The sequence below is a fragment of the Bubalus bubalis genome, chromosome 8 (assembly GCF_019923935.1).
Source record: "Bubalus bubalis isolate 160015118507 breed Murrah chromosome 8, NDDB_SH_1, whole genome shotgun sequence".
NCBI classification, from domain to species: domain Eukaryota; kingdom Metazoa; phylum Chordata; class Mammalia; order Artiodactyla; family Bovidae; genus Bubalus; species Bubalus bubalis.
Genome location: NC_059164.1, coordinates 77,430,941 through 77,446,570, shown reverse-complemented (window position 1 = coordinate 77,446,570; position 15,630 = coordinate 77,430,941). Strand labels below are relative to the sequence as shown.

Below are 15,630 nucleotides of genomic sequence, written 5' to 3'. Positions count from 1 at the left end.
ACAGACATCCTCTTCTTCCTCTGGGGGATGGAGAAGGCCCCTGTGGCAGGTTACCTCATTGGTGTTAACCAGAAAATCCAACTGCTGATTAAGATTACATTTCAGAGGCAAGTCAAAACTGCAATTAGGTTAGGTATTAAATTTAGGTTTAGTATTATGGGTTTTTAGCACAAGTGATGACATTTTAGGCCCGTGGTTTTTCTCTTTAACAATTCCCCTCTTTGAACAAATCGCTCAACCTGAAGGATATGATCAAAATTTAAGACATTATTAGTGCCACTCTCAGCTAAGGTTCTCACAGAGTTGTTGATCTTTCAGGTACCCAGAGGTCATGATGTTTTTTGCTTAATTTCTATGATGTTCACTGGTTACAGTTTTAGATTCACTATCTTTGACAGTCATTCTCTCTGTTGTTTTTCTGATGTTCCAGTTTTAGGGAGATATTTGCTTGATGGTTAGCAGCTGCAAACATACATTTAAAGGTTTTGAAATAAAATAATGCAGCAGGAGGGTTATTATGATTTTAATAAACAGGATAATTTACCTCTCTTTTTTGATTCTTCTGGATGGTCTAAGAGTTAAATTGACATGAGATAGGTTAACAAGGGAAAATTAAGCAAAAATTTAACAACATGTGTAAATGGAAAGGTGCAAGAAATCTGGATACCTCACCAAAACAGCTGAAACCCTCACCTTAAATGCCATCTTCAGCTAAAGACTGACGCAATTGGCGTAGTAGTTGGGAACCTCAAAGGGGAAAGAGGCAGTTGACATGGAAATGAAAAGCAAATGTTTGGTTTAAACAAAGAAGTATTTGCTGGGCCATGCAGAGACAATGGGACACCTAGGAGTTTGACAGACTTTGCTAGTTCCCTCTTGTCTACACACCTAGTCTGTACTATAAATATCTACAAAAATAGCTCCCCTCCTGGAACAGGTCCTCCATCTGCATTCTTTTAGGCACTTGGGGGGAAAGGTTCTTCTTGAGTTTTTTGGGCCTTGTTTTTAGCTTGAAATAATCCACATATCAAAGAGACATTTTGGGGTGGCAATTTTGTTCCCATACAGAATAACTTCATAACCACAGTCCCCAGGACCAAACCAATCAAAGAAAGACCATTTTGAAGGGGTTTCCTTTTCAAGCCAAGTGGCTTGGTGAGTGATCTTGTGTAATTGTTTCAGTTTCCCCAGGTGTGTTAATCCAGATAGAGCAGGCTACCCTATTATTAAGAACAGCTTTGGCCAGAGAGTCCCATGATTTTTGCTGGCCAGCTTATGTTGTGGCTGTGGATTCTACAATACTGTCAAGAGTTAAGAATCAAGATCACATTCTCATTGTATTCATTCCTAATCAGGGAAACATGGCCCTGTCAAAGGAGGTGACACCTGAATAGTGAACACCTCTTGGTAGGTCCTTTCTAGAACAGGGAGGCGCATAGTTAGATAACCTGAGAGGCATTGTCTAGTTATGTGACAGTTATTTAGGTATTCATAGGCCCAAGGATAATGATAACTGTACAGACAATGGCTTATTAGGGCACAAACCATTTCCACAAAGATGGCACTGCTGATGGATTCATTCACAAAAATTTGTTGTATCTGCCCGTTCAAGTAAGGAGTCAGTTAGACTTTATCCTAACCCAAAGTAAGTGAAGTCACTCGGTCGTGTCTGACTCTTTGCAACCCCATGGACTGTAGCCTACCAGGCTCCTTCGTCTATGGGATTTTCCAGGCAAGAGTACTGGAGTGGGTTGCTATTTCCTTCTCCAGGGGATCTTCCTGACCCAGGGATCGAACCTGGGTCTCCCGCATTGTAGGCAGGTGCTTTACCATCTGAGCCACCAGGGAAGTCACCAACTCAAAGTAAAGTTGTTATAAATTCCAGAGGTTATCCTCCTGAGCATGCCTCAGAGGTATGGATGATGATGTTAGTTTTCCAGGTCAATGCCGAAGTAAAGAAAGAAAAGAAAATAAGTTTCATGTTAAAACTGAAGTATGAAGTCTTGATCTGTCATCTTGGGTGGAAGCAGGCTACCTCAGTGTCAACTTCTTCTTTTCCTGGTCAATTGTACTTGGAGGCCTCCAACTGTGCAGGACCAAGTGTCAGGTGGAGTCCTCTTTAGTTATGAAATGTATACTCAAGGCTCAATACTTTCTAGTTTTTCAGCAGGATCAGTGAATAGGGCTTGAGGGATGTCTTTTTTCTTAGTGATTCTAAATCAGAAGGATGGGATAAAATTGGAAATATTAATTTTGTGAATTTTAACCAGATATTTGAAGAAACTAGAAGAATTCAGGATCCAGGCAGGTTTACAGGTATATAACAAAACCTCAAAGACAATTAATAGGACTAGAATCTAACATCTACAAAGGTACAAACATAACTCTTCTCTCCACAATTACCTCCATGTTTTTACTAGAGATAATCACAGTAAAACTGATTTTTTAATATTTAAGTTCAGATCAGTCGCTCAGTCATGTCTGACTGTTTGCGACCCCATGAATCGCAGCACACCAGGCCTCCCTGTCCATCACCAACTCCCGGAGTTCACTCAGACTCACGTCCATCGAGTCAATGATGCCATCCAGCCATCTCATCCTCTGTCGTCCCCTTCTCCTCCTGCCCCCAATCCCTCCCAGCATCAGAGTCTTTTCCAATGAGTCAACTCCTCGCATGAGGTGGCCAAAGTACTGGAGTTTCAGCTTCAGCATCATTCCTTCCAAAGAAATCCCAGGGCTGATCTCCTTCAGAATGGACTGGTTGGATCTCCTTGCAGTCCAAGGGACTCTCAAGAGTCTTCTCCAACACCACAGTTCAAAAGCATCAATTCTTCGGTGCTCAGCCTTCTTCACAGTCCAACTCTCACATCCATACATGACCACAGGAAAAACCATAGCCTTGACTAGATGGACCTTTTTTGGCAAAGTAATGTGTCTGCTTTTGAATATGCTATCTAGGTTGGTCATAACTTTCCTTCCAAGGAGTAAGCTTCCACCTTGAGTCATCCTAAATGCACTGTGGCAGATGAAAGATGGCAAAAACCAAAATAGGATTTGCCAGGAAGCTGGGGAAAACCAAGTGGCTGTCTTGGGTTTCCCATAGCCCCTAACTGATTGTTTAATTTGCAGCCATTGTGTGCCTGCCTTAATTTCTCTGATTCAGTAGCAGACTGTTTCCATGTTACAAGGACATTAGGACAGCAAAAGTCTGGCAATGAGGGGCCATTCTTTGCAGAGGCAAAAAATGTCAACTTCATCCACATGTGCTGCAATCTTTAGAGATTCTGTTGCTACTGTCTCTCTGCATGAAAGTCAGCCAGGGCATTTCCCTGACACTCAGGTGCAGCCCTTTTAGTCTGAGCCTCAATTTTGATGACAGCAATCTCAAGAAGTAAAAGAATAGCAGTAAGAAAATCTGTATACTTGTTTTTCATTTTTGATTGGGGTCCCAGAGGACATAAGAAAAATGTCTTTGTTTCCATAACATCACTAAATCATAGACAACCCCAAAGGCACGTCGGTTGTCAGTATAAATCTGAACAATTTGTCTTCTGATAACTTGTATGGCTTGGGTAAGGGCATGCAGTTTTGCTTGGGTTGATTTAACTTGTGGGAAATTTCCCCTTTTGAGTAGGTCATGTTGGGTAGTAACAGCATAACCAGCTTGAAAATTCCCTTTTTTATTTCTACAGTATGACCCATAGTAAACAAGATTAAATCAGGATTGGCTAAAGGGTGTCTTGTAAATCAGGATGTAGTGTCACAGAATAGAATCTTATTACCTTGCAGTCATGGGGCTTGCCTTTTACCAGGGAGAGGTTGTAACATAGCAGGATTTAGGAATGTTGCAGTGTTGAAGATACAGATTAGAAGGTGAAAGCAGAAGGGTCTCAGAGGAGGTTGATCGCTATTGGAGAAAAGTTGAGTCAATTCAGAGTTAAGACTTTCGACAGCATAAAGAATTTGTAAACAAATGTCATTTCCTAGGAATAGTTCTGCTGAGGCTTCTCCTAAATTTGCAGTTGTAGCAATATCCTTAGATAGTCTTAAGACAGCTGGAATAGGCATGAGCCACTGAACCGAGCACAATACTGTAATAGGCAGCGTTTATGGGGGACTATGTTTATGGCCATCTTTATCACCATGCTCTTGCATGGGCACTCCCAGGGCTTGGGTATCTTTTTCATCCACAAATAACGGTTCTTGGAGTACTTGTTTTAGTCTTATAAAAGTCTGCTAATGTTTATCTTCCTAAGGGAAGGGTACAGGGGCTGAAACTTTAGTAAGTTCGTAGAAGCTAATAGGAAACTATAAAGAAGAATTAGGAACCCATATTCTGCAATAACCATCCAGATCTAGAAATCCATGAGATTGTCACTAGATATGGGTCTAGGAAATTCTTGGGTTGATACAGTTCTTTTTGGAGATAGCTGGATTTCTTTAGCACTTAGATGATGACCTAGGTAATAAACAGTGTCACGACTGAGCGACTTCACTTTCAATTTTCACTTTCATGCATTGGAGAAGGAAATGGCAACCCACTCCAGTGTTCTTGCCTGGAGAATCCCAGGGACGGGGAAGCCTGGTGGGCTGCCATCTATGGGGTCGCACAGAGTCGGACACGACTGAAGCGACTTAGCAGCAGCAGCAGCAGAGATAATATTAATTTTTCCTTAAAGACTTAGTGACATTTTACAGCTAACTGTTGCATTAAATAAATGGAATCTTTTCTGGACACCTTTTGGGTTACTGAGCACAGCATGGGATTGTCTACAAATTGTGTAAAGGCTGATTTCCCAGGGACTGGAGGGTGCTCACATCTTAGAGGAGCACATGGGACAAATAAGAAGGGGCCTCAGTGAGTGACTGAGTCATGTGTGTCCAGGTATATTGTTAATCTTTCCAAGTAAAGGGAAATAGATATTAAGTATTGGGTTCTACAGAGATGCCCAAAAATGCTGAACAAAGATTTACAGCAGTGAACCCTTTTGAGTCAGGCAGAACTTGTGATAGAAGGCTCTCCAGGTTTAGAACAACTAGAAAATGTGGGCATAACTATCTTATTAATAGCTCTCAGTTTCTGGTCAAATCTCCATTCCTATCTATTAGGTTTCTGGACCAGCAAGATCAGTGTGTTACAGGGACTAGTGCAGGTAATGATTAGTCCCTGAATGATTGTCTTACACTGTGGGTATGAGGCCTTATGTGGCCTCGGGCTTTCATGGATATTGAGGTAATTGAGGAAGAGTTCAGTCTTATATATGTGAATATAGGTTCTGAAATTTTTAAAAAACTTTTTATTTTATATTGGAGTATTGTTGATTAACAATGTGTTAGTTTCAGGTGTATAGCAAAGTGATTCAGTTATATTTATATGTATACATGTATCTATTCTTTTTCTAATTATTTTCCTTTTTAGGTTGTTACATAATGTTGAGCAGAGTTCCCTGTGCTATACAGTAGGTACTTGTTGATTTTCTATTTTAAATGTAGCAGTGTGTACATGTCAATCCCTAACTCCCTTACTATTCCTGCCCCCACCCTTACCCTCAGTAACCGTAAGTTCATTCTCTAGGTCTGTGAGTCTGTTTCTGTTTTGTAAATAAGTTTATTTGTATCATTTTTAAAAGATTTGGCATATAAGCAATATCATATGGTATTTATCTTTGTCTGATTTACTTCACTTACGGTGATAATATCTAGATCCATCCATGTTCCTACAAATGGCATTATTTCATTCTTTTTATGGCTAAGTAATATTCCATCATATATATATGTACCACATCTTCTTTATCTGTTTCTCTGTTGATGGACATTTATGTTGCTTCTGTGTCTTGGTTATTGTAAAGTGTTGCAGTAAATATTGTATGTATCCTTTCAGATATAGGTTCTGAATTTTTTACTCTCCCAATATCAGTGTTATAAGTAGCCTACAAATTTTTAGGCACCTCAGCTAAATCAGGGGACTTTTGTTGAAATCCTTCTTCTTCTATATCAAGGACAGACAGCAAGGAATATAAAAGAGCAGGTTCAAGTTGGTCAAGGGAATTCTAAAGTGAGGTCTCCATCAAAGGTAAGACACATCAGTCCTTTTAATTTAGACAGGAGACCTTTGCCTAATAGATTGTCTGGGGCTATTTCACATAGAAAGAAGGACTTTTTTTTTTTACTAAACAATCCCAAAGTCATTTGTATTGGTTGAGATACAAATTCTGTCTTAAAGTTATTAGATACCCCCAGTACGGAAACCGCCTTTTTACTCTCAAAGATTTATTGTATTTTGTTGTTCTCTGAGGGTGGGGTGGAAAGTGTAGCTCCAGTATCAACTAGAATTTGACAAAGTGATTAATTTTAATTTTGATTTCCCCTTGTCTATTTAAGGAAATTACTGGTAATAGTTTCCCAGAGATCCCCTCAGGGCCCTGTCAACTGTGGAAGGGGCCCACATGCAGGTAGATATGAGGGCATAAGAGGAGTTTGCATAGGACCTTTGAGGACAGCCTCTTTTCCAGTGACCCAGTTGATTGCAATTGAGACATCGATCTTTGGACCAGTGTTTGATGATGGCCCCTGAGGGATGCAGTGAAGGAGGCCTGGGTGTTATTTTGGGTCTCTGGCTTTGGTATCTGTTTTAGCTGTAGAGCTGTTAGCCTGGTGGATTTTTGTTTATAATCTTGCTCCAGGGTCCTTTAAAAATGCTCAAATGTAGTCACGAGCTTTGTCAGGCCCATAGCCTCCCATCCTATTTTCTGCCTTTTTATTGATCTCCTAATCTCAGGAGACAATCCATTTACAAGGAGGGCATCTAGAGCAGCCTGGGTAACCTTATTTATTTTTTTGGAACCCAGGATGCCAAAAGCAGAGGGCTTCTAAGGAACTTTTAAAGTCGGTCAGATTCATCTTTTTTTTGTTTGTTTGCATGTTTGAATAATAGATGGTCAGTGAAGTCAGGGAAGACTCTAAGAATAGCTTGTAAAAGCTACTTGCTATTTTTTGAGCCCTTTCCAGTTGAGAATCTCGAATATTATTCTCCTGGTTTTGCCATCTAGCTTTCTGCATTCATTGTGTAGGGGGGCTTCCCCAGGTCCTACCAGCGTGTGCACACATTGATAAAGATCTGGCAACCTAGGCTCATAAGCCGTGATAACAACTCTAAATTCTTCAAAAATTTTGAGGGTTCCTCCCTAGGTTTAGGAAGCTCTTTTTTAAAATTTATTTATTTGGATGCTCTGGGTCTCAGTTGTGGTACTCGAGATCTTTGATATTCATTGCGAACTCTTAGTTGTGGCATATGGGATCTAGTTCCCTGGCCAGGGGTGGAATGTGGTCCCCCCGCATTGGGACGGTGGAGTCTTAGCTACTGGCCTACCAGGGAAGTCCTAGGAAATTCTTTAACTGTGCTCTTAGTTCAGTCTTTGACCAAGGTGTGAAAAATACATGAGGAGCTTTGTCTGTAACCTCAGGTAGTTTTTTGGTTTAAATGCCAACTGTCTAATAGTCTCTTTGAAGTAGAAACAGAGTTCAGACAGAGAATTAGTAAAATGTGCATACTCTGATGAGAAGGAAGGGGAAGGAGCCGAAACAGTCATATCAGTCCTATCGTCTTTTGTATTAGCTACCTCTTGCATCTTTCATTTTTCATTAGCCTTTTGTAATGAGTCTTTTAATGAAGCCATTTTGGAAAATAGAAGGTTTTTGTAAGCCTCTGCATACCAATTAAAGCAGGAATCCCATTTTATTTGTCTAGTTTGGTATTCCTTGCTCTCAAGTACATTTCTTAGATAAACAATCCTATTTAATTGAAACATTTCCCAAGATGACTATTGTAAATCTAGGTTTTTAGTAAAATCGTGCCCTCTTGTTAGATATATGCAACTTCCAGGGCCACAGTTGTTAAACATAAAATAACCAGTTGAATCAGCAAACCTCAAAGTATGGGGACTGCAGACTGATTCCAAACAAATGGAGACCTGCAGCTGCCACCAAGAGTTCCCAATGACCTGGAATTTGGAAGAAGGATTCCCAACAAGGGGAACTATAGCAATTCCCAACATGCAATCTGGGGGTAGAATTAAGGCCTGGAATTTTCCATTCAAGGAAATTGTGGTCTAAAAAATCAGTTAGATCTGATGCTTGAATGCAAAATGAGCAGAGATCAACTGAGAGAAACTCACCAACAGCCCTTGGAAATAGCAAGAAAGACAGTGTACTTGAGGTGGGATTCAAGGGCACCCTGCCTTGATTCAGTCTGATTCAGTCTTGATCCTACTATTGAGCTGTTAAAAAACAAAATTTAAATATATTTGAAGATCTACTTGATTTTGTTTAACAATTGACAGTATCCCATATAGCGGCTGTGGAGGGGTACAGAATGGAAGATGGTTTATGGACAGGAAGCTGGGGTAAGGTAGTCATTAGCAAAGGGAAAGAAAGGGTTTTGTGGGGCCAGATCATCTTTTATCATGCAGAAACCCTTCTCTTCCTCTGGGGGATGGACAGGACCCACCTGATGGCTTACCTCACTGGTGCTGATCAGAAGATTCCAAACTGGTTGATTAAGAGTACCTTTCTGGGGAAAGCTGAACTAGTTAGGTGAGGTGTCACATGTAGGTGTGCTATCAGCGAGCCCCAGTGCTGCCATTTGGAGCCCGTGGTTTTTCATGTTAACCAAGTTAGAGGTTCTCTCAGATTGTTATGCTCTTTCTGGTTTTAGGTTTAAAGTCTCCCCCCGCCTTTTTTCTTTTAACTGATGACTGTCTCTGACAGAGCATACCATGTTTCTGGGCCACCACTGTGTCGCAGTGGGTTAGTCATGCTTACTATCCAGACCACATGCCATTCTCTGGTTCAGGGTGATTTTTTAATGGTAGTTTTTGGCTGTGTGTATTAATTTTTGATCACCTGTGTAGTAATTTTTGACAGCCCATGTCTGTTGGTGGGTTAGGTCTGGGGCATGTTTCTCTTACATAATTCCCATCACTCTTGGCCTCTTTGTTGCTTCTGTTTCCCTGGGCTGGTGTTTCTTCTCTACTTAAGCACAAGTCAGCTCTCCATGGCATCCAGCTTCTAGCATGGAACTGGGGGTCTGGACTCATCAAAAGCCATGTTCCCCACGGTTAAGACCAGCATCCAGCTCTGAATCACCGTGCTTTCCTTTGCATCCAGCTCTGAAACATCTGTGCCTACCTTTGGCTTCAGCTTTAGCCAGACTGCTCTGGCTTTTAGTTTTCTCTTCATTCTTAACATCTCTTTTGGTATTGAACTTGGATATAGACACAGATGTACAGTCTACCCTTGAACAAGGACTTCCCAGTTGGCGCTAGTGGTAAAGAACCCACCTGTCAATGCAGGAGACACAAGAAATGCAGATTCAGTCTCTGGGTTGGGAAGATCCCCTGGAAGAAGGCACGGCAACCTACTCCAGAGTCCATGAGATCACAAAGAATCAGACAGGACTGAAGCAACTTAACATGACACTTACATGACTTAACATGACAAGTGACTTAACAACTCGAGCGATATGGTGTTGACTCTACACAGTCAAAAATCCGCATATAACATATAGGTGGCCCTCCATATCTGTGGTTCAGCATCCAAGGATTCAACCAGTGAGGACTGTGTCATGTTGTAATATTTACTATTGGAAAAAGTTTACATTTAAGTGGGCCTGGGCTGTTCAAACCTATGTTCTTCAAAGGTCAGCTGTATTTGAAGCAGGTAGGAAAGCATCAAGAGTGGGAGGCAGGGACCTTTCACGTCAGCTCAACTGGCCCTGTTTCATGAAGTCTCAAGTAGTTTTATGAAGCTAGCATAACGTTGACATCAAAGCCACCAAGCCTTCCTGATAAACTTGCCTATGATCCTATGGTGATGAATGGTGTCTGGGTGGCATTGGGCCCACTGGCCCTCTGAAGATGATGCTTCCCCGTCACTCCTGTGACTCAGAAGCAGAAGACCCCTCCCAGGCAGATGTCCTCAGTCAGTGACCACGGCTGTGTGACATTCTGCAGACACAAGAGGCATCACTTTGCTTCCAGAGTAGCACCTTCTGGATTCCAGTTCTCTATTTCAGGCTGATGTGTTTTTCTTTCTCAGGGATATGTCAGCTCTCCTGTCTGCTCTGTGAAGCTCTGTAATATCTGTTAGAGAACTTCTCCCTATCTCTCCTGCCTTTTACTGATTGGAATTAGCAAGAAGGAGCCCCCACCTCATTTTTTTCCTCTGTGAGAGAAGTTTCAGGTGGAGGGTGGGTTTGCAACCAGGATACAACTGGCAAAACTTTGAGAGAGACGTGGAGGAGTGAAGCCCAGAGTATGTGTTTCTACAAGTCTGCTGAGAAAGGAAGAGAATAAACTAATTATTAGGGTGAGAGGAACATAGGAGAGGAGCCAATGTGTTTGAATGCTTATGAGAAGAAGCCAAAGTAAAATGAGGCCGGGTTTCCAGGAAAGTAAGGAGTAATTAGGGCTTCCCTGGTGGCTGAGATGGTAAAGAATGTGGAAGGCCTGCATGTGGAAGGCCTGGGTTCGATCCCTGGGTTGAGAAGATCCCCTAGAAGAGGGCATGGCAACCCACTCCAGTATTCTTGCCTGGAGAATCCCATGGACAGAGGAGCCTGGCAGGCTACAGTCCATAGGGTCACAATGAGTCAGACATGGCTGAGTGACTATCACTTTCACACTTTCAGGAATAAGGAATATCACAGAGTCACAGAGGAGAACCAGGAGTGGTGTTTTGCGATGGGGTCATCTGACATCCAGAGGCCCATGGCTTCTCCATTTAAGGTGATCTAGTGGAGGACTTCCCTCTTGCTCAGACAGTAAAGAATCTGCCTGTAGAATCTGAGCCACCAATAAAAGGTGGCCACCAATAAAGGCCTGCAATAAAATTTAAAAAAAAAAAAGAAGAAGCTTACCCATATTTAAATATAAGCACTTCTTCACATCTGTCCTCAGTTCTCACCACAAGGGCCATTGATTCCAGATGTTTCCTGAATGATCAGCATTTTCAGGCTATTAAATAAATGATCAGGCTATTAAATAAAATTCCTCAGGATAACTTTTACCTGGCTTCTTACAGATTAGCAGTATGTTTTTTTAATTAAGGCAGGCAAATCCTAGTTTTTCAAATCATATCATAGATTCTTTCTTTATAATTGTTTTTCATATTATGAAATGTTTACTATTTTTTTCCTACTACAATTAATAAAAAATAAAATTTTAATGTATCTAGCTGCTAGGTTAATTATTTTTAGCATTGTATTCTTTTCACTTTAAAAAATTTTAATAACTACATCTAATGAAATTATTGGAGTTATTTTGGATTTTTATAATACATGAGATTCATTTAATTGTCCTTCAGAAGCAAATCATATACACACAATTATAGAAGGAATGCAAAAGCTATTATCATGCTCTTCTCTTCTCAAATAACTGGTAATTTTAGCTGCAAATTACATTTCACTAGAACAAAGTAAGTAATGAGAATGATTTATTATCTTGTTTATATAAGTTACTATAAAAAAGACAAGTATTAGATTTTTTATCATTTTGACCTTACTGGAATTTTTAGTAATCTAACTTAAAAGTTGCATCTTTCACTTTATTTCTAGTCATATTTATAATACTCTTTGAAATGTGCATTAGCACATCAGTTTCAAATTTTAGAATGAGGTCAGACTTTTTTGAATCAAAAAAGTCTAATTTGGATATTTGGTTTGATAAAAAGAACTGACTTTACCATTTATATTATATGGTAGATATTTTCTACAAATAGAAATTATTAGATCTGTAGCTCCAGGATTATGACAAAAGTATATTTAAAACACAGAATGATAGAAAATAATTTTATTAAAATATTTACTGGTAAAAGTGCAATGAAATTAATAATATATAAATTTCCCTATCTTTTCATGAGTTAATTGATATACCTCTTAGTGAAAGTGTAATCCGGATTACCTGATAAATCTTGGTAAATCTTTTGTGTATACTTCCCAGAAAATGAACAACACTGAACAAATCTTTTCCAAGTCAAGTGTTCAGTTTTTTACTTTTTCCAAACTGAAGCAGAAACTAATTGATTTGTTGGCGTATGATCATTAAAAATAATTTTGAAGAAGAATGATGATGGGACTTAGAGTATAAACCTTGGAAGTAGTTCAAAGACTTGTGTAATATTGCTATAATAAAGTCATTTCCACTCATATCTATTTATATTACTAATATACCTTATTCCTTAATTCTGTAGTAATAATAATAATAATTTTTAAAAGGAATTGCATTAACTTGGAAGCCTAAATCATTCTAGCAATGTCATATTAGTCATGAATACATGAGCTACTTGAAATGACCCTATTTGTATGATTGAGAGATGCATTTCTAATAATGTTTTAATGTCAATAATTTTTAAAATCACTTTGTATTACATTTATTTGGATCAAAACTGTATCTTATTTGTTATTGTTTGTTAGAAGCATGCTTTCTTTTTAAAAATTTTTATTGGGATATAGTTGATTTACAATGCTATGTTAGTTAAAGGTGTACAGCAAAGTGAATCAGTTATATGTATACATATATCCACTTTTTTAAAAAAATTGTTATCCCATATAGGCCATTACAGAGTACTGAGTAGAGTTTCCTGTGCTATACAGTAGGTCCTTAGTAGTTACCTATTTTATATATAGCAGTATGTATATGTCAATCACAATCTCCCAATTTATCCCTCCCCTCCTTATCCCTTGGTAATTATAAGTTTGTTTTCTACATCTGTGACTCTACTTCTGTTTTGTTGCTAAGTTCATTTGTACCCTTTTTGTAGATTCCACATGTAAGAGATATCATATAATATCTGTCTTTCTGTGTCTGACTTCACTTAGTAATGACAATCTCCAGATCCATCCATATTGCTGCAAATGGTATTATTTTGCTCTTTTTATGGTTGAGTTATACTTAAAGCTCAGCATTCAGAAAACTAAGATCATGGCATCTGGTCCCATCACTTCATGGCAAATAGATGGGGCAACAGTGGAAACAGTGGCTGACTTTATTTTTCTGGGCTCCAAAATCACTGCAGCTATGAAATTAAAAGATGCTTACTCCTTGGAAGGAAAATTATGACCAACTTAGTATATTAACAAGCAGAGACATTACTTTGCCAACAAAGGCCCGTCTAGTCAAGGCTATGGTTTTTCCAGTAGTCATGTATGGATGTGAAAATTGGACCGTGAGGAAAGCTGAGTGCCGAAAAATTGATGCTTTTGAACTGTGGTGTTGGAGAAGACTCTTGAGAGTTCCTTGGACTGCAAGGAGATCCAACCAGTCTATTCTAAAGGAGATCAGTCCTGGGTGCTCTTTGGAAGGAATGATGCTAAAGCTGAAACTCCAGTACTTTGGCCACCTCATGCTAAGAGTTGACTCACTGGAAAAGACTCAGTTGCTGGGAGGCATTGGGGGCAGGAGGAGAAGGGGACAATAGAGGATGAGATGGCTGGATGGCATCACCGACTCGTTGGACGTGAGTCTGAGTGAACTCCGGGAGTTGGTGATGGACAGGGAGGCCTGGCGTGCTGCAATTTATGGGGTTGCAAAGAATCAGACACGGCTGAGCAACTGAACTGAACTGAACTGAATGATATAGTGATTTTCCCTACTTTCTTCAATTTAAGTCTGAATTTGACAGTAAGGTGTTCATAATCTGAGCCACAGTCAGCTCCCGGTCTTGCTTTTGCTAACTGTTTTTCGACTTCTCTACCTTTAGCTGCAAAGAATATAATCAATCTGATTTTGGTGTTGACCATCTGATGATATCCATGTGTAGAGTTTTCTCTTGTGTTTCTGCAAGAGGTTGTTTGCTATGACCAGTGCGTTCTTTTGGCAAAACTCTGTTAGTCTTTGCCCTGCTTCGTTTTGTACTCCAAGGCCAAATTTGCCTGTTACTCCTGGTATCTCTTGACTTCCTACTTTGTATTCCAGTCCCCGATAATGAAAAGGACATCTTTTTTGGGTGCTAGTTCTAGAAGGTCTTGTAGGTCTTCAATAGAATCATTCAACTTCAGCTTCTTCAGCATTACTGGTCAGGGCATCAACTTAAATTACAGTGATATTGAATGGTTTACCTTGGAAATGAACAGAGATTATTCTGTCTTTTTTGAGATTGCATCCAAGTGAGAGAGACTAGCTGTGGGTCAAACTGGGTCTTGCTCTGCTCTGGTGGGCAGGGCTATGCTCAGTAAATCTTTAATCCAGTTTTCTGCTGGTGGGTGGAGCTGTGTTCCCTCCCTGTAGTTTGGCCTGAGGCCAAACTATGGTAGGGGTAATGGCAGTAATGGGCTTCCCTGGTAGCTCAGATGGTAAAGCGTCTGTCTGCAATGCAGGAGACCTGGGTTCGATCCCTGAGTTGGGAAGATCCCCTGGAGAAGGAAATGGCAGCCCACTCCAGTATCCTTGCCTGGAAAATCCTATGGATGGCAGAGCCTGGTAGGCTACTGTCCATGGGGTCGCAAAAAGTCAGACACGACTGAGCGACTTCACTTCTTCACTTCAATGGCAGTACTGGTGACCTCCTTCAAAAGTACTTATGCCAGCACACTGCAGCTCCCAGGACTGTTGTAGTCAGTGCCCCTGACCCTGTGGCAGGCCACTGTCAACCCACATCTCTGCCGGAGGCTCCTGGACACTCACAGGCAAGACTGGGTCAGCCTCTTGTGTTGTCACTGCTCCTTTCTCCTGGGTCCTGTGCACACAAGTTTTTGTTGCGCCTTCCAAGAGTCTGTTTCCCTGGGGGTTCTAAGTCCTTTTGCTGGATTTCCAGGTTGAGAAATCTGTTGTGGGCCCTAAAACTTTTGCAATGGGGGAGAACTTTTTTGGTGTAAGTGTTCTCCAGTTTGTGGGTTGTCTGTCTGCTTGGTGGCTCTACAGTGGCCCTAATGGTGACCTCCTCCAAGAGGACTTATGCCACGTGCTGCACATCCCAAGTCTGCTTCAGCCAGAGCCCCTGTCCCCACAGCAGATCACTGCTGACCCGTGCCTCCTCAGGAAAGACTCAAACACATAAAGGCACGTCTGACTCAGTTTCTTGTTGGGGTTCACTGCTCCATTACCTGGGTCCTGGTGCACACAAGATTTTGTTTGCACCCTCTGAGCATCTCTGGGAGGTCTGAGGTTTGATTCTAAATGTGATTTTGCCCCTCCTACCATCTTGTTGGGGCTCCTCCTTTGCCTTTGAATGCAGGGCATCTTCTTTTGGCAGATACATTCTACCAAAACAGAGATAGGAGAACAAGATTCTCCTATTGATGGTTGTTCAACAGCTAGTGGTGATCTTGGTGTTCTCTCAGGAGAAGATTAGTGCACTTCCTTCTACTCTTCCATCTTTTTGTAAGGCCAAGACCTAATTTGTGTTAACCTCTGCTGTACAGCAAAGCAACTCAGTCATGCATATTTATATTGTTTTTCACATTCTTTCCATTATGGCTTATCACAGGATATTGGATCTAGTTTCCTGTGCTATACAGTAAGACCTTGTTGTTTATCCATACTAATTATACTAGTTTGCATCTGCTAATCCCAGACTCCCAATCCTTCCCCACCCTTACACCTTAGCAACCACAAATCTGTTCTATAAGTCCATGAG

The 15,630-nt window shown here is 40.6% G+C and overlaps 1 protein-coding gene and 1 non-coding gene across 4 annotated transcripts in view; one reads left to right on the top strand and one right to left on the bottom strand.

The window, feature by feature from the left end:
• HECW1 (HECT, C2 and WW domain containing E3 ubiquitin protein ligase 1) overlaps positions 1-15,630 on the top strand; it is a 490,597-nt gene that overhangs the window by 103,059 nt on the left and 371,908 nt on the right. The gene's annotated exons all lie outside the window — the stretch shown is intronic.
• TRNAC-ACA lies at positions 1,776-1,848 on the bottom strand. The gene has a single exon. It is a non-coding gene; the product is annotated as a tRNA-Cys (tRNA).